Source organism: Tiliqua scincoides, chromosome 1, assembly GCF_035046505.1.
Source record: "Tiliqua scincoides isolate rTilSci1 chromosome 1, rTilSci1.hap2, whole genome shotgun sequence".
Lineage (NCBI taxonomy): Eukaryota > Metazoa > Chordata > Lepidosauria > Squamata > Scincidae > Tiliqua > Tiliqua scincoides.
The window spans coordinates 165809224-165836254 of NC_089821.1; positions in this window are offsets into that span (position 1 = coordinate 165809224).

A 27031-nucleotide genomic window follows, 5' to 3' on the forward strand; every position below is an offset into this window, starting at 1 on the left:
TGCCTCTATCTAATCCCCCAAACCTGAACAGCAAAATTCAGTCAACACTTAAAAGTTGATCCCTTAAAGACTGGTACCTAACTTTATGGATAACCTTTCATATTACCCATTCTCATCCTGTATCACACCCTTTTCAAATAACTCACATAGCTGCACTTCCATCTAACATTCATCTGCCAGCAGAGATGTATGTGATCTTCACCTATGATGGGGCATCATATAGAGCAGTGGTTTCCAAACTTCTGCAGGGAATATGGGAATCATGTAAGTTATTGTGGGGGAGGGGCGAAGGCAGTGATGCAATCACCAGGATTACGCCACTTCCAGGGATGGAAGGGGATGTTTTCAACATACCAGGGGCAGTACGGGCCTCTTGGGGAGTGTGGAGAGGGTTTTGCTATTGCAAAATGGGAAGTGGGTCATAATAGCTTTTTTTAAAGCATTCTGTGGTTTGGACATCCCTGCAGAGGCATCCGTGTGCTCCCACAGCCCCCAGGAGGCCAGCACTGCCCCTGGTAAACTAAAAACACCCCCTTCCATCCCTGGCAGCACCCGATCCTGGTGATTGCATCACTGCCTTCACACTTCCCCACCCCTTAAGGAGGCAGAAACAGGGCTTTTCCTGGCTGGTGGATCGCGACCCACCAGTTTGGGAACCACTGATACAGAGGTTTCAGGCTTCTATCTTTCAGTCTTTGTTTGAACAAAGTCTGGGTTACTACAGTACTTCAGGCTATAGGCGTAGGCTCACCTGATTGAATGCTCCTTCATACAAAATACCCCTTTCTGCCCAAAGGAAGGAAGATGTCAGGGAGAAGAGTTGTAAGGTCTAGGCTGCTCAGACCTCATGAAGTAAGGTAATAGGCATGCATTGCTACTCCCACGTGGTGCCAAAGGACACACACAGGATAGCCAGTTGATTGGAGGTAGAGCACCTGCTGTGCATATAGAAAGTTCCAATTTCAATCCCTGGCATCTCCAGTTAAGACGGGGGGGGGGAACCCTACTTGAAATCCGTGTCAGCTGCTTCCTGCCACTTTGGACAATACTGATCTAAATAGCATGTTAATAATGCTATTCAACATGCAAGCCAATATAATAGTTCAATTCTATATATGTCTACTCAGAAGTAAGTCCCATTATACTCACTGGGGCTTATTTCCTGAAAGTGTGCATAGGATAGCAACTTTCTTTGTTAGCCACAAGCCAAGACAAAGACACACTGGATCAGATTCACATGAGAATCAGGCCCAGCCCTGTTTGTCTTCTGTTGTGCACTAGCTGTGTCTTGGATACAGGCACAATTTCTTTCTAAATAAAATATATGTTCAGAAGGGACACATCCTAATAATACTACCTGGATTGGATTTTGGCATAAATATTTATTACAGTTTAATCTTTTTTCTCTGAGGACATCACTCATAAAACCAGAGATGAAGAAAAGCCAAAGTGACAGGAGACAGATGAATGCTAACATATTTGAACTTTCAAATAGTAGTAGGCAGCTTTGATATTAACACAGTCTCTCCCTTTGTCACGTTCAGTATATTGAACAGTTATTTAAACTGTCGGATGTGTTATAATATCATCAGCCACCATCCTTCTGAGAACGTGTGGGAGTGAAAGGAAGGAGGGTGGTTTAAAAAAAAAGTTACAAGCTGATCTTCAGAGGAGCAAAATAGCTTCGCCTCATGTCTTTGGCTAATATTGATCTAGAGAGGAGAAAAAGGAAGTCATTCCCTGAGCTTTCAACTCTGTTTTAGGCAGCTCTGCTAAGTCTGGTGAGTCTAGGATAATGGAAATAAGTTCTCATCTCTTTCTGTTCAGTGACAGAAGGACATGGAGGTACATTCAAATATCCAGAGAGCAGAATGAAAATCAATTACTTTACTGATTAACACACCACCCTTCAAGTGGTGTCACAAAGGGGAATAGGGAATGGGTGGGCCTCCCATGGTGATGCCCTGGAGGGTGATGCAACACTGCCTGAGAGCTTCCCTTTGGCAATCTTCAGGCCAAGCTGTCTCCCAGCCTCTCTGCTGATGGTGTTTTTGCCATTCACTGGTAGAACACAAAGCAACTGGTCCAAAGTGGCCCAAAGATTGCAGAAGGGAGGCAGTCTTTCAAATTTAAACCAATGTGAAAGCTCAGAAAGTTGGGAGCGACATGGTGACATCATTACCTCACCCTTGAACTTAGCAGGTAAGTGCTACCTGGGTGCCGTTTTCTGCAGGGGTGCCTCTGCATCCTTCTATTTGTTGAACTAAACAGAACTTACTTTTGAGTAAACACACATAGGATTGCACTGTTTAAGTAAGGTGGCTGTATTATGTGCCCTGGGAGGCATAATAAATTAGTGGCAAATGGCTACTACTACACTTTTTATGTGTTTAAAAAACATGTTGACAAGGAATGTCTGAGGATGAATGACTAGGAAATAACTTTTCTTTGACTCTGGGTTCCCCGTATGGACTGTTGAGCATTTGCAAACACAGATACAGATGTTACTTCTAGAGTACCAATTGGGCTGTGGTCCTTCTCCTGAACTGGCCCATTGCCTTTCATGGCACAGATGTTTAGTACAATTGAGGTGTGCAGTGTGTGATGTGGAACCTACCCTTCTCTGCAAGAGAGCTGAAGGAATCCCATCTGAGGCTTTTGTTAACCCTGCTAAGAGGCTGTAGGCAGTGTTGGTCAAGGCTTTCTAAACTTTTTCAAGTAATTTTGAGACTGTTTTCTGTGAAGTCTGTGTGGCATAAGCAAGCAATTTTTCAACTGCTTCCCTTGCCTCCCATAACATTTTTTCATTTGCAATTTTCTGTTTAGAAGGCAAAGAAAAACAGAAGCCATACTGAATCAATACCATAGCAATGAATTGGCATTTCTCTCACCTGGCAGAGTCAGAGAAAGCACCAACTACAGGACTACAAACTGAAAAAATAAACTTTACAAACCATTGCTTGAGAATTAACACAAGTAAGTGAAATGAATTCTCAAAAGGATCCCTACTCTTCTCACACATTCCTAACATGCACTTAATCATTAATATGCAAAGCATATGTTTTTTTCCCTGATGCCCATGTTTCTTTCTCTTAAGGAAAACCTCAGCATAAGGCTTCATAGGAAAGAGGCACCCTTGAGACATGTTGAAATCACCACTACAGGAACAGCTTATGGCCAAAGAGATAGATGGCTAGCTTCACCTTCATCAATTGATGGTCCACACCTATGGGTCCGTTACAACAGTGGAACTCCTTTCCACTGTCATAACTGCAGCAGCAATGCCCTAAAAGGCATGCTGATGCACGAAGCCCAGGAACTATCAGCAGAGGATGGGAGGCATGCCGGGGGGGGGCAGGTGTATCTTGGCGTGAGCAATGTACATTCCAGATAAGCCCTCTGGAACCTCCCAATGTGCCCCCTTTTTCTCCTAAATTTGCACTAGGTATATAACTAGCGAAGGTCTGAGCATGTCAATAGGCAACCAAGAGGCTTACAGATTAGTAAGGGAAAATATTTTCCCTTCCTCTGCCAAGCCTTCTGATCTGCTCCCACCATACCATATACCAGAATTTGATGCACCTGCATACTATAGTGAGGGGGGGGAGCATAGGACTGGGCTGTACTTCCACCAAGAAGAGCCTCTACCAACCTATCTCTGGGATTGGCATGGGTCAGTCAAATGAGCATCCAAACCCACCTGAGCAAGTCAATTGGCAGATGGAGAGTGGTTCTCACACATTTAGTACCAGGACCCACGTTTAAGAAAGAGAAACTGTCAGGACCCAGTGGAAGTGATGTCATGACTGTAAGTGACATCATCAAGCAGGAAACGTTTTCACAATCCTAGGCTGCAATTCTGCCCACACTTACCCAGGAGTAAGTCCCATTTATTATCATTGTTAAAAGAATATACATACTAGTTTGTTAGAAGCGCAGGTCTGTAACATTTCCCCAAATGCAGTCACATACCATGGTAGCATCAAGTCTAATATATTAAAAATAAAATATTGAAATGAATGGGGACCCACCTGAAATTCACTCACAACCCACCTAGTCGGTCCCGACCCACAGTTTGAGAAACACTGCCATAAGCCAGATGGACCTAGGATCTCGGTAAACCTAGGAGAAGGTCAAAAGATGCTCACAGGTGTTTTGTCTCTTTCAGAGTGATCTGTGCATGACCAGTCCCACTTGCTTCACTGGGGATTCGAGGGGTGTCATTGCATCGAGAAACCTAGAGCCCTAACAGCTCAATCCACCACCACTTTCTGTGCAGCAATACAGTGGCACCAATGTAGTGTGTTGTTGTTGAACTCAGCCAGAACATTGCCCTGGACCAGGGGTGTCCAAAGTTTTTGGCAGGAGGGCCACATCATCTCTGACACTGTCGGGGGGCTGCGGAAAAAAAGAATTAATTTACATTTAAAATTTGAATAAATTTACATAAGTTTACATAAATGAATATATTAAAGATGAACTTATATGAATGAACGAAGGTCTTGCAATAATAGCTCAAGGCCTATAAAAGGCCTGGCACAAAGCAAGGCTGGCCTTTCCTTTGCTGCCGCTACTGCATCACAGACATGAAACAACAAGCAGTGGAGGAAGCCCTCATCCCACAGCTCACGCGAGAGGTCAAATAGTCGCCCTCACACTGTGAGCAGCTGCGTTGGGTCAGTGCGGGCTCTAACAAATTTCCAGAGAGCCAGAGCCTCATTAGAGAATGGGAGCTCCCTGAGGGCCGCATTGGGAGTCCTCGAGGGCCACAAGGGGTTTGGGCACCCCTGCCCTGGACTCTTGGCTGCATGCTACTGGCTAGATTTTGAAATAATTCTCCACATAACTGAGAAGGAAGATTTCAAGGATGGTCTCTGCTTTCCGGACTTTATCTTTGTATTGGCAGCAAAGGCTACCAATTTTGGTCCCAGCACAGATCAGGAGGGGAGGGGGGCACCAGAACCAGAGCTCTCCCCATCTCTAGCAGGTCAACCCTATCAAAAGAGTTCCAAAAGACAGGTTATGTCTGAAGCAGGAGTACTTAATGAATTATAGAAATATTATTTATTTTGCTTTCTATTCACTCCCCTTTTTCCAAGTTATTAAGAGAAGACTTCATGGGGGGAAAAAGATCAAAACTAAATACTGGAGTGTTTATGTTAGTTTTGATGAACTATCACCACGGTACCTTTTGCATGATTATATAAACCATTATCATTTTGCTCTCATGGTTTCTTTCATAAAGTAGCTGTGACTCAGCAGGAAAGAATGTGTTGCTAATACCTCCTCCTATTTAAATCCTACATGCTATGCCAATCAAAAATACTAAAAATGAAATCAAAATGGTTGTTAATATTCAGAGTTATAATATTGGGTTACCATGACTGTGCCTTAAATAAGTTTCTGAAGGCTTTCAAAATCGTTTTCTTTCAGTCCTGCAGCTGGCGATGGAGAATTTTCCTACGAGGTATTCATGAAAGCCTAAGCTTATAAACCTAACACCATTCTGTGGAGTGCTTCCACCATCTATGGTGTCTGTGGAAGTGAAATAAACACACACACACACAGAGAGAGAGAGAGAGAGAGAGAGAGAGAGAGAGAGAGAGAGAGAGCACCCTTTCTGTTTTGGAAGCCATTTTTTATCTCAATCTCAGGGAATCAAACTGAACCCACAGGAGCATTTTCCTGATGGGCCAGAACAATATGAGTTTTGAAGGCTCTAATTCTCTGCACACGTATGTGGGAGTAAGTCCCATTGATGATACTGGGACTTACTTCTGAGTAGACATACCTAGGATTGGGCTGTAAGTAGCTTTGAATCTGTACTGTAGATGAACTTGTGTTCCTTACTGCCCCCCTCCTCCAAACAAGTTTGTAACTGGTACAGCAATTTGAAGTTAGTTTTTTTTTTTTTCTGGAAATGACTCTATTATCAGCAAGCTGTATTTCTTTTCTATATTTCTGAACATAGATGATACCCAATTTTGAGGCAACTAGAAGTGTATCAAGTTCCAGAGGGGTAGCCAAGTTAATCTATACCAGCAAAAACAACAGTGTCCTATGGACCTTCAAGGCTAAAGCAGTTATTGCATTATAAGCTTTTGTGGCCAGAGGCCACTTCATCAGATCCTACAGTCCACTTCATGCATCTGATTTAGTGGACTGTCACTCAGAAAACCTTACGCTCCAATACATGTGTTAGCCTTAAAGGTGGCCACAAGGCTCTGCATCTCTCTAGCCGTTCATCAGACGGACATGCTCTTTGCTGTCGTTTTGCAAACTGTATGGAATCTGTAAGGCACATACATCACAGTGTGGAAGGCTGTGCTCCAAAGAGAAAAGCAGAGAGATGATACTTTCCAGGAAGCTATCAGAGAAGAAAAGCAGGCAAAACCGAAGACAGAACTGTGGGGATTGGTAGGCTTTCTGCCTGTGATACAGTTGCTCGAATGAGAGTCAGCCTTCCACAAGTCTGGTTACTTTCCAGACAATATCCACAATATCCTACAAACAATGTGGGAGGCATATTTGAAGCACTGCAGTCCTAAAACAGGATTTTTCTTTATAACCCTTTGGTTAAACAAAACAGGATGCCCTAACCCACCATTATTAATATCTGAAGACATCTGTTAGCTTTTAATATAGAACATGGCACTTGATTTGAGGCTCCAATGTTCTCGCTTCTCTTCCTGGACTTTTTTTAAAAATAAGTCTTGTCTCAATAAATGTGAAAATATTCTTTACTCCTGGAAGAGAAAACAAGACCGGAAACAATATCACTTATCTAAAATTGTATTTCCTGCTCCCAGTATGCCAATCAGCACAGAAAGAACATTGTACAAGTTGAAATTCAGACTGTTCCCTCAGCAGTCCATTCTTTTTCAACCATGACAATGGGGTCTTTTTTGCTTCAAAAAAATTGCAATTGTCATGAAATAAATGAATATACGAATACTGTATAAATATACAGTATACTATAAGTAAATGAATTATACGTAAATGAATATACGTATACTGTATAAATGAATTGCAATTGTCATGAAATAAATGAATATACAGTATACTCGTATACTGTTCCATAAACTCACTGCATATGTACATCAAATTTCCAAAATGTTGACAAAAAAAAGGGGAACAGTGTCATCTTATACGATTGTCTGTCAAGTCTGAATATAAGGTGGTTAAGAAGATGGATCCAACCTGGATTTTTTGGTATTAAGGAACACCTCTATTATGAGCAAAATGTTCTAGGAACAATTTCATATAGTATGAAATTTAACTACTTCTCCATATATAATTCCGGTGGTGCGCGCATAGCATGCCGCCTCATTTGGTGCCACCCCGGCATGAGGCTCGGACATAGGGCTACTCCTTGACCATTGGTTGGTGCAGGGAGGCAGAGGCCACGAGGCGCCGCTGGCCCACGCACCATTCGGGCGCTGGCAGCGATGCAAGAGGGAGCGAACTATAGTGCTCCCTCTGTGTTAACCTGCAGGGCTTCTTCTGCTGGCGAGCACCTCTTGTGAGCGCTCCTGCTCGACTGCTGGGAGGCTCGGGCACAGGAGGAGACTCTTGGCGGCTCGGACAAGACTGCCCTTTTGCCTCCTCCCTCTGGAGGGTGGAGGAGCGCTTCGGTTTGTTGGGCGGCAGCGCGTTTTGTGAGCGCTCCTGCCCGACTGCTGCAGGGCTCGGGTGAAGGAGGCAGCTCAAACAAGCCTGCTTTTTTGCTCCCCCCCCCCCCGGAGGGTGGAAGAGTGGAGGAGCAAGAGGAGCTTGCACACATCACCACGTGAGGCAGGAGGCGGCGAGCCTTCCTTCCCCCCTTCTCTTTTGGAGCTGGGGGTGGCAGCAACCTCCCCTCTTTTCTTCTTTCCAGGTGGTTGTAGGGTGGCAGGGAGGCCTCTTCTCCTCCTTCTCTCCCCCCTTTTTATTCTCTTCCTCTTTCATCTGGACGACCAGCAGGAACGGAGGAAAGCAGCAGGCAACGGAAGCAGAAGATTGTGGGGGGCTGGGAGGCACCCTATTGGGGATCAGCCTTTACCCAAAGCCTCTCACCACCTCATATCCTTTGGTGCAAACTAGACACACTAATACCTCCCCCCCACCTAAGATTTTTCTGGAGGAAAAATCCATTACGGGGTACAAGCCATGATGTGTATGCACAACCTCCTGATTTTAGAAATGGGTTATGTCAGAATGCCAGATGCAAGGGAGAGCACCAGGATGAGGTCTCTTGTTATCTGGTGTGCTCCCTGGGGCATTTGGTGGGCCGCTGTGAGATACAGGAAGCTGGACTAGATGGGCCTATGGCCTGATCCAGTGTGGCTGTTCTTATGTTCTTATTCCTTAACATATAAAGGGGAGAAAGCAGGGTGAAGGGTTAGCACATTGCCAACCTTGTAATAGTAATTTTGTGATAGGTTGCCAGTTATTTAAGAGGTGTGTGTGCACGTGGTGGCATACAAGCAGCATTTACATCAATTGTCTTTAGTGAGTGGGACAGTCATGCCTAAGAGAAATAAAAAAATCTGGGGGGAAGGCACCCAAATGCCCTGCCCCCCCACCCGCTCCTGTTTCATCCTCTGAGGATGATGTTACTGAACTGGGAGCATTGATGGCACCAGTGGAAGCCCTGGAAAGGGAAAGGGCACTAAGAGCATCTGGACAAGGGGATGGGAGCAATGTATTGGGTGCCCCTCCCCCTCTAACTAGGAGATCTTTTAGGAGGGGAGGTGGAGCACGGCTGATGCAGTCTCTGTCTTCCAGGGTTTCAGCCTTGGAGGGCGCAAGTAGCTCCCAGGCCACGGTGGGTGCACCCCCACAGCAAGGTGAAGAGAAAGAAGGGAATGAAGCCTAGGATCTACAGGCGGTGAATGGAAGCGCGGTATCCATGCCTCCTGCTCCTCCTGGTGAGAGCTCACAGATAGCTCGGCTTGGGCAAGGGAGTGGGACGAAAGAGAGGGCATGAGCACATCAGCGACTCAGGCGGCAACACCTACCCATGGAGAATTTGTGGACTTGTTCAGCTTGCTGTATAAGGATCTGGAACAAGTCCAGAAAGTAGGGGACCCTATCCCTGACCCCCAGGTGGTTAGAAGGAGGAAGATAGATAGGAACTGGAATAACTGGCTGACGGGTTATATACATGGCAGTGGTCCTGCAGATGCAGCCTGCAAGGGCCGGGGCCTTAATTAAATATTTGGATATTATTCACAGGGCGTATAGGGAATATTCTGGTCCTGCTTGGGTCGCTTACGATGACCATTTTCGCCTGCACGCTTCGCATGACCCTGCCCTTGATTGGCGCATCCCCCAATGGGAGTTGTGGGTGCAGATCATAGTCCTAAACCGAATCAGGGCAATCGTTCAGATAGTGGCCACATTGTTTCTAGGACGTCCTCAGGGCAAGGCCCTTTGTCAGCAGGGATTCAGTGGGTTCAACCCCCGTGCTCCTGTTATAAATATAATTCCACAGGCAAGTGCTCCAAATCAGAATGCACTTTCGCACATGCCTGTGGCCAGTGTGGAGGGAAGCATGCAGTTTCAGTGTGTCCCAGGCTTGGGTGGTTCAGACGGTCCCAAACACAACAAGCGAATCAGAACAGAAAAGGAGGTGGCCAGCAGGGGCCACAACCTAGTAAGGGGCCCAACTCCAATTAAGTTACAAGTGTTGTCTCAACTGTTGGGCAGCTACCCAGATCGGGCAGCAGCTATGTTTTTGTTTAAGGGTTTTAGTGACGGTTTTAGGATTCCTGCACCACCACCCCCCGGCTCGACCTGCGCGAGGAATCTGCCCTCGGTTCAGGGCGTGGAGGAGCTGGTGCAGAAGAAGATTGAGAAGGAAGTGAAGGCTGGCCGGGTGGCCGGCCTGTTTGCCATTCCACCAATCCCTAACCTGCAAATATTGCCTCTTGGTGTGGTACCAAAGTAAACACCTGAGAAATTTCACCTTATTCATCACCCAGAGGGTGATATCCTACCCAGGAGGATATCTTACCCAGGGGGGTTATCAGTCAATGACAGGATACCCCCTCAGCTTCAGTTTGATACACGTCTCTGGACCGGGCCATTCAGGTGGTACACAGCTGTGGGAAGGGTGCTCTGCTAGCAAAAGCCAATATAGAGTCAGCCTTTAGGCTTTGGCCTGTGCATCCTGATGACTTTTGTTTATTGGGTTTTCAGTTTGGGGGAGGAGTCTATGTGGACAGGTCGTTACTGATGGGTTGTTCTTTTTCCTGTTTGGCTTTTGAGAGAGATTCAGTACCTTTTTGAAATGGGCAGTGGCCACCCACGCATGCTTGGCACAGGTGATGCACTACCTGGATGATTTTTTGTTTGTTGGAAGGGCAGGGACTAGTCAGTGCCCGCGATGGTTGGACTCCTTTGTCTTGTACTGCTCTGAGCTTGGAGTTCCCCTTGCTCCGGACAAAACGGAAGGGCCGACTGCCACACTTACCTTCCTGGGTGTGGAGCTGGATACACTTCGGGAGTGCAGCCGGCTCCCAACAGATAAGCTCCATAAGCTTAGAGGGTTTCTCCAAGCAGGACCTTCAGGTCCTTGTGGGACATCTAAATTTTGCCTGTAGAGTTGTGGCGCCTGGGCGTGCTTTCTTGTGCAGGCTATGCGACAGTATGGGTGGTCTGCGTAAGCAGCACCACCGCAGCAGGGTAACAGTGGACATGCAGGCGAACATGCATACCTGGCTGATGTTCATCAAGGGCTATAATGGTGTGCCTTTCTGGCGGTCTGAGCACTTGCTGGAAGCGGAGCTGCAGGTCCATTTGGACGCAGCAGGTGGCCATGGTTTTGGTTTGTTTTTCAGAGGAAGGTGGTGTTCGGCCCCCTGGCCCAGGGAATGGGTTGAAAGTGGTGTCACAAAGGACATGACATTCTTGGAGCTATTCCCATTGGTCGTGGCGGTGCACCTATGGGCAAAGGAGTGTGCCAATGCCACAATCTGTTTTTGGTGTGACAACCAGGCAGTGGCTTTTGTCATTAACCTGGGTCATAGGTCTAGTTTGAGCTTTTGTTCTTCTGTGTCTTAGGAACAATACCCTGTTTTTGGCAAGGCACATTCCTGGCCTGCAGAACAGCATTGCAGACGCTTTGTCTCGTTTTCAGGTGCAGCGTTTCTGACAGCGGGCCTCAGGGGCACATCAGGACCCCAATCAAATTTCCCAGTGGCTTTGGAGCCTTGGTTTTGCCAGATGCAAGAGATGATTTGGTCGGCTCTTGCACCTTCTACAAGGCAAAGCTACCAGAGTATGGTGCGGGAGTTCGAGACTTTCCAGACTGCCCTTCTTCTGCCACAGTCATGGCCTGTTCTGCCAGAACACCTTATCAGATACGTTGCGTATTTACAAGGGCTGAGGATAGCTTCTAGGTCACTGGCAGTACATTTGGCTGCTCCGGCTTTCTGCGCCAAGGCATCAGGTTTCAGTGATACAATAACCGACTTCCATATTTGGAAGATGGTTGAGGGCTACAGGAGGCGAGTCCCAACTCAACTAGACTGGAGGAGGCCAGTGACACCTGAGCTGCTGTTGCAGGTGGTGAGCCAATTTGATACACTTTGTGCTTCATGATATGAAGCCACAGCTTTTAAGGCCATAAGCTTTATCCTGTTCTTTTGGGCCTTCCGGCCTAGCGAGGTCCTGGCAGCATCAGCAAGGGTAGTTCAGAAAGAGCTATCCGGATGGAGGATATAGCCTTTGTAGGTGTGTTATCATCACTCTCTGTTTTTCAGAAACGGACCAGTGCAGCGTGGGGTGTAGGGTTCGTTTGGGCCAGGCCACGAACCTCGCCCTTTGCCCAGTACTTGCGCTGAGGGCTTTCCTCATGTTTCGTCCTCTTGCTCCGGGCCCCCTTTTCTGCCACGAAGACGCTAGGCCAATTACACTGTTTCAATACCGATCTCTTTTCAGGCGGGCACTGTCAGAGCTCGGCCTACAGAGTGAGGACTTTAGCCTGCACTCTTTCTGGATCGGGGCTGCCTCAGTGGCAGCAGTGATGGGTTTGCAGGCTCGTGATATCCAACGAATTGGCAGGTAGAAGTCTGCAAGAATCAGATACTATGTCTCCCCAGGCATGTTTTTTTTTTCTTGGGGTAAACTGAAGATTTTTCTGGGTGATCACCCATGAGTGCAATGGGATGCACATTGTTCGCGCTGGGTGCTTAGTTTCTGGTTGCCGATGGGCTTTTTTGGTAAGGAATTGGGTAAAGTTCTTGTTATGTTGTTGCTCCTTCCTTACGCTGGGTTTATTCTGTCCACAGGTGTCACCTGGGGGCTTACCCTGCGCTGGGCAGAGCCCCAGGAGGAGCAGCAGGCAGCTGTGAATACGCTGAGCCCCCATGGACAGGGGGAGGCTCGGGGGGACCAGCAGGGCAAGGAGGCGGGAGCCAGCAGCCACTGAGAGCCCAGGAGCAGTGGGCAGCGGTGGCGTGGTCACCCACAGGGCGGGGGGCCGGCTGGGGAAGCAGCTGCCCGGCTGTGCCGCGCCTGAGCAATGTGGCTGGAGCGGGCAGCAGGATATGGGAATGGCCCAAGATCTCGCAAGATCTCTGGCCCGGGGAACGCCTGGAAGGGGCGGGGCCAGGGGAGAGCAGAGCGGAGCTCAAAAGCAGCCTGGCTGCTCAAGAGAGAGGTGGTGCCTTCCTGGGCTCCTGGGGTAGGGAGGAGGGAAGGGGAGAACGGAGGCACACTTTGCCTGCTCCCTGACGCCCAGTGGGATACCCCGTCTGGCAGGACCTGACCAGGAGTGGGCAGCCAGTGCCCCAGCCAAGGGGAACCAGCCCCCACAACTTGCCTGAGCCAGGCAGAACCAGCAGGCTGGGTGAAGAGGCTTGCTCACCCCAAGCCCCAAGAGTCCCTTGGAGGGCATCCAAACGGGCCCCATCAGACCAGGGAGAGGGCAAAGGAACACCAGGACACCCCGAATTGGGGAACCCTGGATCACCACCACTGCTACCAGGGCAGAGAGAGGCCCACCCTGGGAGAGCCGTATAGCGGATCCTGGAAAGCTACCTACCCCCTCAAGCATCAACCCAGGAGGGGCCAGAACCACCCAGCACTGACACCAGTCTTATTAAGGACCCAACAAGACCTGTGACTTAAACATGGACTCTATATCACACCTCCTTGTTGATATATGGACTTGATTACAATTACAGATCAAGGGGCACCTGTGCTGTAACAGGGCCTTAGATGAACGTAAAAACTTTAACAGGATTAAAACGGGCTTGCAAACCACTCTTATCTGCCTCTCGCCTTCTGTCCCGTCCAAATATTCCAACTCCCTTCTAATGCCCACTTTTGGCTAATTAACACCCTCCTTTTCCAAGAACAACAACTGTGGTTCAACAGCTGTGCAAAGAAATGCAGAACTCCTTATCAGTTGAGCAATTAACAAGAATTTATTGCTACAAGAACAAGACCTTGTACAAGAACAAGAACAAGACCTTGTACAAGAACAAAGGTGACAGGGGTGACTGCAACAACTACCGTGGCATCTCTCTCCTTAGCGTAGTAGGAAAGCTGTTTGCCCGAGTTGTACTAAAGAGGCTCCAGCTACTTGCAGAGAGCATCTATCCAGAATTGCAGTGCGGATTCCGAGCCAACAGGTCCACCACTGATATGGTATTCTCCCTTAGACAACTGCAGGAGAAATGCAGGGAGCAACGACAGCCACTCTTTATGGCCTTCATAGATCTCACGAAGGCTTTCGACCTGGTCAGCAGGGACGGCCTCTTCAAGATTCTCCCCAAGATTGGATGTCCACCCAGGCTCCTCAGCATCATCAGATCTTTCCACAAGGACATGAAAGGCACTGTTGTCTTCGATGGCTCCACATCAGACCCCTTTGACATCTGAAGCAGTGTGAAGCAGGGCTGTGTTCTTGCACCAACCTTGTTTGGGATTTTCTTCGCTGTCCTGCTGAAGCATGCCTTTGGAACTGCAACAGAAGGCATCTATCTCCGGACCAGATCAGACGGAAAGCTCTTCAACCTCTCCAGACTGAGAACAAAGTCCAAAGTTCAGCTGAAATGTCTGCGTGACTTCCTCTTTGCCGACGATGCAGCTGTCACTACCCACTCTGCCAAAGATCTCCAGCAGCTCATGGATCATTTTAGCAAGGCCTGCCAAGATTTTGGACTGATGATCAGCCTCAAGAAAACACAGGTCATGGTTCAGGATGTGGACTCATCTCCCTGCATTACAATCTCTGCGCATGAACTGGAGGTTGTCCATGACTTTGTGTACCTTGGCTCAACGATCTCCGACACTCTTTCCCTCGATACCGAGCTAAACAAATGCATCAGTAAAGCAGCTACCACGTTTTCCAGACTCACAAAGAGAGTCTGGTCCAACAAGAAGCTGACGGAACATACCAAGATGCAGGTCTACAGAGCTTGCGTCCTGAGTACACTTCTGTACTGCAGCGGGTCATGGACTCTTCGTTCACAACAGGAGAGGAAACTGAATGCATTCCACATGCACTGCCTCCGACACATTCTCGGCATCACCTGGCAGGACAAAGTTCCAAACAACACAGTCCTGGAATGAGCTGGAATCCCTAGCATGTATGCACTGCTGAAACAGAGATGCCTGCGTTGGCTCGGTCATGTCGTGAGAATGGATGATGGCCGGATCCCAAAGGATCTCCTCTATGGAGAACTCGTGCAAGGAAAGCGCCCTACAGGTAGACCACAGCTGCGATACAAGGACATCTGCAAGAGGGATCTGAAGGCCTTAGGAGTGGCCTTGGAGGCAGGCTGTGCAGCATGGCCTCTCCCAGTTTGAAGAGACACTTTGCCAACAGTCTGAGGCAAAGAGGCAAAGAAGGAAGGCCCATAGCCAGGGAGACAGACCAGGGACAGACTGCACTTGCTCCCAGTGTGGAAGGGATTGTCACTCCCGAATCGGCCTTTTCAGCCACACTAGACGCTGTGCCAGAACCACCATCCAGAGTGCGATACCATAGTCTTCCGAGACTGAAGGTTGCCAACATGATTTGCTACAAACACACACACTCCCTGCAAGTCCTCTTATCCAGAGGCTTTCTCCTCCCCAGAACTCCACTTAACTCAGTGGGTAAAGGTCCAAAGCCTCCAGCCCAAGTTCACGGTCTAATCTCCAAAGCACAGTCCAGTCTTCCCAATTTAGTCTTCTGCAGCAGAGTCCCTCCTCTGTGTCCTCTCCAGCAGGGTCTTGGCAGTCCTCTCTTCTGTGTCCTCCAGCAGAGTCCTGGCAGTCCCCTTCTCTCGTGTGTCTGTCTTGTAGGTCTGGGGTCAGGTAGCCTCTTGGTCAGGTTCCCTCTGGGTCAGGGTAGTTTCTTATCCTTGTTCGTCCCATTAAGTCCAAATTAGGCTCAGGTGAGCCATCTCTTCAGTCCATGTCCATTCAAAGTCCCATCAAGGTCAAATGAAGCTCAGGTGTCCATCAGAGTCTCCATTGGCCTTGATTGATTACAGCTGTGGAGATGCCCTGCCCTTCCCAGAGCTGTCAAATAGCTGTCAAAACATGGAATCACTGTCAACACCACATCATCCACCTGATGATCTTCTGATCTTTCATTACACCTTCCTCACCAACTGGACGGGGCTGTAGCATCCAAAGATCCCTCAGTCGAGACTCTGCCCCCTTGGTCCGCTAGGGGGATGGACTTCACAGCAGGTTCCGGTGTGGCAGGTATCGTGTGGGCAGGGGGTAGGTAGGACAATCTTGGTGTCTGTTGTGGGGCAGCAAGGCTGAGGGGGGAACCAGGCCTGCTCACACTTGCTTTCCCAGCTGGATGCGGCAGGTCGGATGACCCCCTTGGCTGGGCAGGCAGAGGTCCATGTGGCCTCTGCTGCCCAGCTGCCCAGACCCTTATGGGTGGCAATGAGAGGCATGGTGGGTGGCTATCCCACCATGCGCTGGAGCCCAATGGTTTGCCCGTTCCCTCTGGGGAAGGTTGACAGGCAGCTCCGTTTCCCCCAACTAGTGCTCACACGAAAGTAGTTCTTGTCACCTCTGCTGCAGGTTGTTAAATAGTTAATAAAGTGGCCCATTCTTCCATTAGCACTGTGTCTGTCTCTTTTGTGGGGTACGGGGGTAAATGTTTTTTTACATATACTTGGAAGGGTGGGAGTTCTCTAAGCCTTTAGTTACTGTTACTGCCCATCTAATCTGGGCTCTCTATGATGGGTTTATGACTGATGTACTTCCAATTATACGAACACACTAAAGGCCCAATCCTATCCAAATTTCCAGAACCAGTGCTGCCATATTGAGCCCCAAAGTAAGGAAACAACTGTTCCCTTACCTTGAGGAGGCCTCTGTGACTGCTGCTCCACCACAGGATGCAGTACATGCCCCATTGGCAGGGCTGCACTGGCACTGGAAAATTGGATAGGATTGGGCCCGAAGAATGCCATCCTATGCACACTTACATGGGAGTAAGAGTAGACATGCACATGATTGGACTAGAACACTTGGACTTTTGCCCAGAAGAGTCAAATCCTGGAGTTACCAGGCAAGGTTGGGAAAGACCTCTTTCTGACATCTGAAAGACCTCAGGCTAAAGTCTGCTGCCAGTGATGGTGAAATCATGTAAGAAGAAGAATGTGCATGTCTTCCCCCCATAAGGTAATCAGAGTCCTTATCTGGGATTGTTACAGAGCTTCCAGTTGGAGAAAGTTTGTTGGGAACAAGAAGGAGGAGAGCAGCTATCCTTTTGCTTGTTGCAGTGGGATGCTAATGAGGATTGCCTTTCTCCAGCTAATGGGTCTAGTGACCCTAGTGTCTGATATTTTGCAGGCACAAAGATATCACCTACCTCTACTGGTACCAGCTCCAAAGAAAACAAAGCATCAGACAGCCCTTCTCCCTAATTACTGAAACACAGGCAAAGCTATTGTGGAACATGAGAGAAGCAGTAGGCTCAATTCTTCAGTCAAGCAGTGTTCCAAAGCACTAAATGTGGCCAGTTTTTACTTATTTATTTAAAAGATTTATAGACCACTTATCTTGTGTTCAAAGTGGTGTACAACAGTAAGAATGCATTTTAAAAGTACAATTACTAAAAATATTAAGTAAAATCAATTAAAACAATAGTAGTATAGTTAAAAGATGGAAAAACAGCAATAATATCCAAATATAAAAATATACAAATACCAATTGAAAACATATAGGTACTAAATTAAACTGGGCTCTCTAGCAGTTTTCTCCCTCTTCAAATGCCAAGCAGAATATATAGACATAGATATATATTCTGCTTGGCATTTGAAGAGGGAAATTTTGCTGGAAACCATATAAAGGGGGCTGTTCATAGATTTTCTGGTAGTTTGTTCCAAAGATGTGGTGCCACAACAGAAAAGGGCTTCAGCTCGCCACCATCCCCTTGGCTTCAGATGGCTTCGGTATCCTAAGTGGTATCCCTGTCTGACAGTAGTAGGGGATATGCAGGACTATAGGGGGAACACAATCTTTGAGGCGCCCTGGTCCTATGCCATATAGGGCTTTGAAGGTCATCACCATAAGGTCATCACCATCATCACCTGAATTGAGCTCAGAATGGAATGGGCAGACAGTACAGCCACTAGAGCAACAGCATGACAGAATCAAACCACTGTGACCAGCCGGACTGGCACATTCTGCACTAACTGCCACTTCCAAATTGTTTTCAGGGGTAGCCCCATGTAGAATGCATTACATAGTGTAAACGAGATGTCACTGGTGCATAGACAACCATAGCCAGATTTGACTCACTCAGATACAGTCTCACACACCAGCCAAAGCTGCAAGACCCCCTGGTCACAGATGCCACCTGGTCATCCAGGGACAGCTGTGGATCCAGGAGGACTTCCAGGCTGAGAACCTGCTCCTTCAGAGGGAGTGACACCCCATCTAGAGCAAGTTGTATATGTAGTATCTGCATCTTCCGGACCAGGAGGAACTCTGTCTTGTCCAGATTTAATTTCAGGGTATTACCCCTCATCTAGCCCCAACCACCTATAGGTAGAGTCCCAGAACCTCAATGATCCCCTTGAAAGATGGTGGGAAAGGGAAATAGAGCTGGGTGTCATCCACATATTGGATATCACATATTGGTGACACCCAACTCCAAATCCTCAAATGGCCTCTTCCCAGTGGCTTCCTGTAGTTGCTAAACAGCATGGGGGTCAGAATAGATCCCTGTGGCACCCTCAAATCAGTGACCAGGTATCCCTAGCCCAGAGATATTCAAACTGGGGTGTTGCAACACCCCAGCCTGACAGCCCTGGCATCTGCTCCCTTAAGGAGCAAAACCAAAAGTGGAGCGTGATTGCTCCGCTTTCACTTTTAGAAGGCAGACGCTCATGCAGGGCTCCCCGCACCCACGACAGGCTGCTGCAGGGACTGGTGAGTACATCCCAATCCCTGCAGCCCCCTTAGCAACGCGAACATGGGGATCGCGTCGCTGCCTTCCCCCCGCCCCTGCTGCCTCCTTGCCCTCCTCTGCAAGGACTTACTGCAGTCCTCAAACGCCTTAAGAGTTTGAAAACCGCAGTCCTAGTCTTATCATTTAGGTTCAACCTGTCAGGAAGGAGGGGAACAACTGAAAAACCATACTTCCAAGCTCCAACCTGATCAGCTGATTTGGAAGGACACCACGGCCAATGGTCTCAAAGGCTGCTGAGAGGTTCAGCAGTGCCAATAGGAATGTACTCCCCCTATCAAGTCCTTGATGCAGGTCATCAATCAAGTCAAACAAATCCAACTGTCTCATAACTCAGAGTGAAACCAGACTGAAAGGGGTCCAGAGAATCTTTCAGAATTCCATGAAGCTGAGACACCCACCACTAGTTTGATCACCTGGCCCCAAAACGGGAGCCTGGTTGGAAATTTATCCAAAACCACTGGGTCTACCAAGGGTTTCTTCAGAAAAGAGTGAACCACCACCACCTTTAAGGCTTTTGGCAGTGCCTGCTCTTAAGTTAATTATCCTCCCCACCATTCCGCTACCTCACCCAGGTAGATGGTAATAATGGCACTGGGCAAAGATCAAGCAGCAGGTCTCACACTCCAGAGAATCCTGTCCACATCCTCAGACCGTATAAACTGAAAAGAATCCCAAATAATTGAACAGACAGTTGCTCAAGGAACGTGTATAGGTTCTGTCAATGTGGAGTCAAAATTGAGTCAAATCTGAGAGACTCTACTCGCAGTGTGCTGGTGGTTTCATATATTTTTCTCATTGCCCCTAAAAAGTAAACGAGAATGCAAACTGATCAGAGGTCATAAAAAGAACTAAAAACTTCAGAAACATTGAACTTTAAGCAACTTTTTAAAAATGGTCAAGAGAATTGAGAATCTAAGTGGGACATCATACAGCAATTAACCTTAGTAAGAAATGTACAGGTGGGCAAACTCTGTATTCCTTCTTCCTTCCCTTGGGATGATAAATGTTAGCAAAGCTGGCATTTTTAGCAAGTCAATGAGACAAGTTACACACAGCAAAAACAGAGGCAGCACAACTGGAATATAAATGCCTTGTGCTGTACACATAAGCCCTGTTCCTTGCTTCACGACTGACTGAAATGAACTTCCACAGTCATACCAGTCTGAACTGAACATTGTAACTTAATGTGGGACACAGGCATCCATCTACAATGTCACTCGACAGTGTTTCTTGGTAGAACTGTTGTTACAACAGCAGTAGCCACCTGAGGCAACCAGAAATAGTAAACATAGAATTAAGTATTGCTCCTACTCTGAGGTTCAATGCAGGAGATGGGATGGAGGAGTCAAGACTGAGGAAGCAGCTTGTCTAAGGCCACCCACTGAGTTAATAGCAGATGAAATAGGTTGGCCTCATAGCTCTCACGCCTAGGCTTGACACTCCAGACTCATTTACACAAATTGTTGACAGGGTAGGAGCTGCTTCCTCGTGGATATAGTAAATGTTCCAAGTATCAAGCACATGTCAGTTGAGTGGAGGAAGGGATTAAAGATATCAGGTGCGCAGGACACATAAAACTAGCCTCACTTAAATGGTTTCAGTGTTCAAAGGCTTACCACTTCATTGTGGGATCACAGCATAGGGATGGGATTGTCACAGCATTTGCTGTATGGATAAGTTGAGCCTACACCAATAATAAAATACAGTCCAGAACAAATGATAAATTGCACATAAATGCATGTAAACTTCAGCAGCCATTTTGCTTAATTAAAACTTTGGCTAAAAAAGGAAGCCATTTAAGCGCACTATAGTGGGAACAAGAACAGTTCCCATCAACTGCTATACTGTTTTCTCCCTCTGAAGGGTGTGTTTCTCTGTCCATGTATTGTTTTGATTTTTTTTAAGTTTCAAACCTGTTTTTTTAAAAAAGCAGGTACTTTTCATAAGCTCATTTTATTAACTTCTACTCAAGCTAAAGCATAGCTTATGATGGTGGGTGTACCTAAAACTATTTAAGTCATTTCTGCCACTGTTGCATATACACAACAGGGATAAAATGTGTATACCTGTGGGCTGGGCAGAAATGAGTTTTAAAATAGCTCTTTTCTCAACATGGTTGCAATAGTGGAAGATACAAGCAGGTGGCTTCCAATGGGTGTGGCTTGCAGCTGTAACCTAGTAGGGATAATGAGGCCTTTGAGATAAAGGTGAAAGAAACGTTGCCAGCCAGGGAGTGTGGGAGTAGAGGTAAGTAGGAGGAAGAGAGGTGTGCGCGTGCAGGGGAGAGAAAGGAGGACTCTTGTAGCTTGAACAGGTGAGCTACCTGCTGGATGCCTTCACAGAAGTTGTGGGGTTCACCAAGGCTTTGCACATAATTAAGGCTGGCTATTTTTGAATAAGGGAAACTAATTAGCCTAAAGCAGGTGTAAGGCTTTTAAGTGTGGAAGAGTAACTCAATGGAGCAGGGAGTTCTTTGACTATTTTTCCATTAATTTATTTTTTTTTTTAAAGAAAAGTTTGTGGAAGCAGAATGGCTGCTCAACCCTTTCCTCTCTTTCTGCTTGATCATAATCATCCCTAAATTGGTGTTCCCTCTTCAGTGAAATAGATGGTTCTGATGGATAAAAAGCAACTTCAGGCGTGATTTTTAGGAGGAAAGGAAGAACTGACAATCCCCTCTTTCTGTTGTTACCTCCCAAGGGTAATGCTTTTCATTGAAAAGAAGCATAAGAAGAAAACAGATAATGAAACAGTAACACAGGAAATCAGTGATCAGTTGGACCTGTTTGTTTCTTCTTAAACTTAAACTTAGCTGCAATGTGTCCCAATTTTGACTATGGCAGTGGCACTGAAATGGGTTGTTTTCTTACCCCTAACTCACCCCTAAAACTATTCACTGTTTGATGCCTCTATTTTTCCCCTACTGAGGCTTAAAGCTGCCTCCAAGGAAAGTTAAAAGTAAGATAAAGAAAATGTCCAATGGGGAAGTAGACCCTTCCCCCCCAGCATTTCTGTTCCTGCCAAAACGGAAACTCTTCCCAGTTATTTTGAAGTTAAAGTTGGTAGATCTCCTCAGAGATATCTGATGTCACATCAGTTTTGACCTTCAGGTACATCTAGTTTGGTCCTCGGTTGGCATTTGTTGTGTACAATCCATGTTCAGTGCAGTTAGATAATATTTAGAGATGCACTGTCCTATAGCTCCCTCTACTGCCTTTGTATGGGATCTCCTCAATACCTTAGCTAGAGAGAAAGCTGTTAAAAGAATAAGAAATATTACATCAAAATTCAGGGAAGGCTTGCATGTACGTGGAACACCCCCCCCCCTCTTCTACTAACATTGTTATTTGCTATGGCCCAAACAACTAAATGATCTGTCTGCTACTAATCTGAAGGAACTACCTTGGCTTAACTTTAAAATTCATGAATCAGGTTGCTGAAGGGGGAAAGATGTCTAATTTGTCACGGCTTGCATGCAGGCACACAAATCTCAACCCTCCCCATCTAAGATTGAAATATTCCAAAGTGAAACTTCCTAGAATTCCACTGGGAATCCATTTTTTATATGCAAAATTCTGTAACAATATGTGGAAATAATCAGAGGTGTTTTCAAACTTGTCCAATCCCCTTTTAAAGGCGTCCAGGCCAGATGCCGTCACCACATCCTGTGGCAAGGAGTTCCACAGACCAATCACGCGCTGAGTAAAGAAATATTTTCTTTTGTCTGTCCTAACTCTCCCAACACTCAATTTTAGTGGATGTCCCCTGGTTCTGGTGTTATGTGAGAGTGTAAAGAGCATCTCTCTATCCACTCTGTCCATCCCCTGTATAATTTTGGATGACTCAATCATGTCCCCCCTGAGGCGCCTCTTTTCTAGGCTAAAGAGGCCCAAACGCCGTAGCCTTTCCTCATAAGGAAGGTGCCCCAGCCCCGTAATCATCTTAGTCGCTCTCATTTGCACCTTTTCCATTTCCACTATGTCCTTTTTGAGATGCGGCGACCAGAACTGAACACAATACTCCAGGTGTGGCCTTACCATCGATTTGTACAACGCCATTATAATATTAGCTGTTTTGTTCTCAATACCTTTTCTAATGATCCCAAGCATAGAATTGGCCTTCTTTACTGTCGCCGCACATTGAGTCGACACTTTCATCGACAAATTGCTAGCATTTGTGTTCTTTTCAGGTAGATGTCAGTGAAGTGATGTTGTTTCATCCAAGAGGAGCTCACCCTAGTGTAGAATGCTCAGCTTGGGAAGTCTCCAGTGGATCCTTGAATGGAGGGTCAAAATGGCAACACATCAACTGTGATCTTCAAGTGGCAAAAAGCTGGACACTATAAAATTACCTTAATAAATTTCAAGTATATACACAATATAATGTAATTTAGATATATGGCAATACAATGACTTCTAATGCTACCAAGCATGCACTTAAACCTGGCTATGCATTTAAAATAGCCCAATCTGATCTGGGATGGGGTTGTCATGTGCAGCCATTTTGCTGAACTGGGTAAGTAAAGTTTTTTACTTACCTCTCATTTCCCTCAGATTGCCCCCTCCACCATGGCATGTAGAGCAGTTTTTATAACTGCATGTTATAGTGTGGCGAAGGATAGGATTGGGCTCTTAGTACAGTTAATGTACTAAGTACAGTTAATGTACAGTTAATTGTTATGGGTGTCAACTCAAAGACATTTTCATTGGTAAAGCAGCTACCACGTTTTCCAGACTCACAAAGAGAGTCTGGTCCAACAAGAAGCTGACGGAACATACCAAGATCCAGGTCTACAGAGCTTGCGTCCTGAGTACACTTCTGTACTGCAGCGAGTCATGGACTCTTCGCCCACAACAGGAGAGGAAACTGAGCGCTTTCCACATGCGCTGCCTCCGACGCATCCTCGGCATCACCTGGCAGGACAAAGTTCCAAACAACACAGTCCTGGAACGTGCTGGAATCCCTAGCATGTATTCACTGCTGAAACAGAGACGCCTGCGTTGGCTCGGTCATGTCGTGAGAATGGATGATGGCCGGATCCCAAAGGATCTCCTCTATGGAGAACTCGTGCAAGGAAAGCGCCCTACAGGTAGACCACAGCTGCGATACAAGGACATCTGCAAGAGGGATCTGAAGGCCTTAGGGATGGACCTCAACAAGTGGGAAACCCTGGCCTCTGAGCGGCCCGCTTGGAGGCAGGCTGTGCAGCATGGCCTTTCCCAGTTTGAAGAGACACTTTGCCAACAGTCTGAGGCTAAGAGGCAAAGAAGGAAGGCCCATAGCCAGGGAGACAGACCAGGGACAGACTGCACTTGCTCCCGGTGTGGAAGGGATTGTCACTCCCGGATTGGCCTTTTCAGCCACACTAGACGCTGTGCCAGAACCACCTTTCAGAGCGCGATACCATAGTCTTTCGAGACTGAAGGTTGCCAATACAACTCAAAGACAACACATGGGAGCCTAGTACTTTCAATATTACAATATTTTGGGATGTTGAAATACCATGTACTTATTTTTGACTTTTCCATAACTGGATGTAGCCACAAGGCAGTGGAGGTTTGGGATCAGAGTTTTCCTTCTCTTAGATTAGCTGCCTTCCCAGGCTAACAAGTCCCATCTACCCGGTGGCTGTTTAGTCGCCTCTTACAACAAGTACAGCCAAACTGAGGGCCTATTATGAGGGATAGACTGAGGGATATCCAAACTGAGGGATGAGGGTAGATCAACAAAAAAATCCCCTATTTAAAAATCCTCCCTGCAATTTTTACTAATGGAAGTGCCTTTGATTTGCACAAGACACACATGGGATACAGCCCATAATTACACGTGTTAAAAGTTGAGAGGGAGCAGGCAGTGCACCCACAATAGGACCATTGTACAAAGTGTGTGCTAGTCATTAGAAGATCAGGAAGTCATTCATTTTATTTGCTTTTTCTTCTGTCCTGATACACTGTAAAGGAATGCACATGAGAGACCAACACAGGTAGTTCCTTCAAGCTGTTCATGGTTTTTTAAAACAGTTATGCCACAGCCTGTTATATGAATAATACATAGAATCCAAGGATATGTTTTTATGCTAAATCACCATGAAGTTTTGCATTCTCCAAGTCTATACCCCATTTTTGTAGCCTCTTTTCCTTGGTGCTCAAATCCTTGCCCAGGAAAAATGTAATTTGTTCACCTGTAAGCTTCTTATAACAGCTTCACGCTCTGTAAATCTTTAGCTAATGCTCTATTTCTGTACCCTGGTAGAATAATAAGCCCTTGGCTGAAAACGATTTTTTAAAAACAGATGTACTTTCCAAAGGCCACAACACGAATTATGTGTTTCACATCTGAATGTCCATGAAGAAAGCACATAGTTTTATCACCAATGTTCTTAAAAACATTAATCATGTAAAAAGATAAATGCAGGCATTACATCGGTGGTGCAAACACCTCGTTGCAACTTTAATAAATTATTAGCACTTGTTCTCAACTAAAAAGCTGAGTTTTATGTACTGATGGCTTATTACAATTCATGGAGATAAAGAGAATACAAGCAATAGGGAAATCATTTGTATTGATGGGGGGGCGGCGGCGCAAGGACTGCTTAATAAACAGCTGTAAAGTATGGGTCAAATGTAAAAAGTAAGCTAGCATCAACCAAGGATATAGGTGCAAGTCAATGCCACGAAAGGATCAACACCAAGGATTGCAATTGCTGAAGCAATTCTTCCAACAGTGAAGGGAAAAAACAAAGGGACCACCAAGCAGTTGACAGGAAGCTGAAAAATGGATGCAGCAATGAAGAAACCAACAAGAGGTAACAAGTGGCTGCTAAATGGGGCTGGAGTTTCAAGCAAACAGTGTGCTGCAAGCTCCTGCCCCTGCTCCAGGCACCAATGGAGTACAGGATTATAAGAAAGAACAAGTAAAGAAGCAAGCAGAAAAGTGGGAAAATAAGCCACTGCATGAACAATATTTGTGAGAGATAACTGGAGAAACAGATCAACTATGACTATGGTGGATAGCTTGCAGTGAGTTCCTTTCTAATGAAAGCACAACGTCAGCTTTCTTCAGACACCCAGATGCCAAACAGATGCTGGTTTCTTCCCAAACAGGAATGGTGCATGATCAAAATGACAGATTTGCTTTCAAAACTCATAACACTGTCATCAAAATGTCTGAAGACGTCACATGTGAGCTCCCCCGCTTGCAGCCAAAGCAACAATGTCCTTCAACAGCTAGTAATTTCATCTGCCGTTCCAACAGCCCTAACTATGTTTAATGAAAACCACTTCTGCATCGCTAATAAAAAATCCTTTACGCCGATAATACAATTCAGAGACCAACTAGTACGTGTACTCTGATTCAGATGGATTTAAAAATGCCTTAAAATGGCTCTTATTTAAGTTAGATGAACATACAGATATTGCTGGTGAGGAACAATTGTTGGCTTCTGTCATCCATTAAAGGTGAATATTCTTTTAATAGGAGTCTGTAAAGAAAAGAGTAGCTGCATGCTTAGTGATTCTCAGAATATAATATTCCCTGAAAATAGTAGTCCAAACCTCTCAAGATATTGTCCCTCTTGCACTATTTTTGGCTAGTGAATGTTACTGATTCCTCTTGGCTTGGGTGTGTCTTATTGTAGATTTTAAACAATTTATTACTTCTATGCTTACTAGAGGCTTCCTCAAGTTTGATGACTACCCCCTCCATTTTTTAAATAATTAACTCTCTGAATCTGATGTTCACTAATAAAATGGAAAATCATAAATCATGTGACAGTGCAAAAGGTCTACATGCAAGAAATCTAACATTTTCTCATATTCAGAACTGAGTGCAACCATTGCAAGATTCTTTTTTTGGTACCCTTATAACTTAAGAAATAAGGTGGGTAATTGTGCATTGGTTTTATTCACATACATTATGAAATGTGCATAGCAGCACTTACAAATGTAGAAATGAATGTAATCCAGCCTTGGATCCAGGAGGCCTGGAGGCCTGAAGACATTTTTGTTTAGGCAAGCCTTCTAAGCTATTGGCCTTTTTAATGACACCTGGATTTTAAAGGCTTGGTCTTTCTTTTATAAGATGGCTGCTGTTCTTAAGTTTTATTGTAATAGCTTTTTATTGTTTTTAAGATATTCTTAATTGTTTGATGGGTTTTAATTTATTATGTAATTTGTGATTTTGTATTCTGCACTTTTGTACTATTTTGGGTCCCTTTGGGGAGAAAGGTGGGATAAAAACTGTAAACAAGCTAATAAAATAGGTGTTGAGCTAACATAACAATCCCAAGGGACCAATCAGATTCTTTTACAAGAGAGTTTTACATGTGATTTAAGCTCTCCAGGGACCACAATGCATGTAATGGGCTCATGTGGTCTTGCAGTGGCAACAGTGGTAGCATTTATTAAATGTCCAAAGGCTTTAACAATCAACCAAAACTAAATTAACCCACAGTGACTGTGAGCCCAATTTCCGCCTGACTAATGTGACTTGCTTAATCAAGTAAGCATTATGAAGGCTCACTCCTACTCAAACACTCAACATCTCCTAATCCCTCCCAAATCGTGCCCTAGTATCCTCCCTGTTTTGGTCTCTGCTGGTGGAACTGTG